A 2,056-nucleotide genomic window follows, 5' to 3' on the forward strand; every position below is an offset into this window, starting at 1 on the left:
AGCGGCCCAAAATTTCACTGTCGTAAATGATGGTGCAGAGTCCCCATACACAGAATCCAACTCATCTTTGATTTGCGTAGGCGTATTGCCTTTCAAAAACAAATATTTAATGACAGCTCGATACTCGATTTTGTCCATTTTCACAAAAACACTCACATCAACTTACTCAAACGACTGTTACATAACAACTGCGAGTCCAAAATGGCTGAAACTTCGGTGAGTAACTGTCAACAGATGAACAACGAAATTCACTAGCTTTTATTTACAAGTGCTGCTATCTTCACGTTGAGGTCGGAAACTTTTCAGACCACCCTCGTATATATACACATACAGGATGTCCGGTAACTGATCGAGCAAACGCCGTATACAGATAGAACGGGACAAAATAATCATAAAAGTTATATACCATTTTTAAATTTTCTCAATATTTATTTATAGTAATTAATTAGAATATATAAACGAGTTGACGAGAAGCGGTAGAAATAAGTAAACAACTGATTTCCGAGGCGGAGTAATGTATACGTGTCGCTTGTTACTCCGCCTCGAAATCAGCTATCTATCGTTGCTAAGAGGTAAACCATTTCTTTTACACACAGAGCCTGTTCTATCGCTTCTCGAGAGCTCATTCATTTATACATTTTAATTAATTACGGAATAAATATTTAAAAAATTCCAAAATGGTATATAACTTTTATGATTATTTTGATCTGTTCTACCTGTACACGGCGGTTGCTCAATCAGTTACCACACGCGCGCGCACGCACGCACGCACGCATGCACACACACATACACAGTCTCTCTCTCTCCTCCGGACAATTTGTGGGGACGTAGAACAGGTTGAGGTAAACATAATAGTCCTATACCGTTTTGCGATATTCACAATAATTATCGAGATATTAATTGTAGAAAACTTGTAAATAATCATGCAGAATGTGGTAAATGAGTTATAGTAGCGACGACTGCCGTCGTGTACTTATAGGGTGCTTTCCAGTTGCGTACACTGCATTACACAAAACCAGCTTATTGGTTGCATATTATCTTACAAGATATTTTAGATAATATTTGATCAATAAACTGGTTTTGTGTACGTGTGTGTCAAGATGTGTTAAGCAATTGGAAAGTACCCATTCTTTAGGTCAAATTGAACACAAAACTCCTCTACCATTTTCCAAATAATCACATAGATTTTTAATTATTAACTAAAGAAGATTATTGCACGATTTTGCGTGACAATGCATTTATCTTCTTTAATTAATAATTAAAAATCTATGTAATTATTTGCAAAATGGTAGAGAAATTTTTTGTTCAATTTGACCTAAAGTATAACGGTATAGGACTTTTATGTTCACCTCAACCTGTTCTACGTTCTCACAAAATGCCCGGAGGAGAGTGAGACACTCTGATATATTAGATGTACAACTTTGCTTCCGCCGTTTTCCTATAGATGGCTTTAGCGATAAGTGGTGGTCGAAATAAATAGATCATAGACGTCATACAATAAACTTGGGCATCTGTCAACATAACCCCATAGAAACATTAGTCGATTTGTGTCTGCATCATAAAGTTATTCTCGATTGAAAATGTCAGTTTACGAGTCAAATTCTCGTCATTTGCGGGAGGTTTTAATTTTCTGCTTCAATATGAAGAAATCTACGACTGAGGCTCATCGAATACTCTCAAATATTTATGGTGAGGCCGCTATTAGTGAAAGAACGTGTCGTGAGTGGTTTCAACGCTTCAAGAACGGTGATTTTGACGTCGAAGACCGGCATTGCGGTGGAAGAGAGAAGGTTTTCGAAGATACAAAATTAAAGGTATTACTTGATCAAGACTCGTGTCAAAATCAAGAAGTATTGGGACGATCATTGGGAGTGACTCAATAAGCCATTTCAAAATGCCTCAAAGCCATGGGAATGATTCAGAAGCAAGGAAATTGGGTGCCGTACGAATTGAAGCCGAGAGATGTTGAACGGCGTTTGTTTGCTTGTGAACAGCTGCTTGAAAGGCAAAGACGGAAGGGATTTCTGCATCGCATTGTGACTGGGGACGAAAAATG

General features: G+C 37.7%; 1 protein-coding gene across 1 annotated transcript in view; it reads right to left on the bottom strand.

The window, feature by feature from the left end:
• LOC116853671 overlaps positions 1 to 2,056 on the bottom strand; it is a 12,471-nt gene that overhangs the window by 2,497 nt on the left and 7,918 nt on the right. The gene's annotated exons all lie outside the window — the stretch shown is intronic.

Source organism: Odontomachus brunneus, unplaced genomic scaffold (genome assembly GCF_010583005.1).
Source record: "Odontomachus brunneus isolate Ranch 3 - 2012 unplaced genomic scaffold, Obru_v1 Obru_scaffold_427, whole genome shotgun sequence".
In the NCBI taxonomy this organism is placed as follows: Eukaryota; Metazoa; Arthropoda; class Insecta; order Hymenoptera; family Formicidae; genus Odontomachus; species Odontomachus brunneus.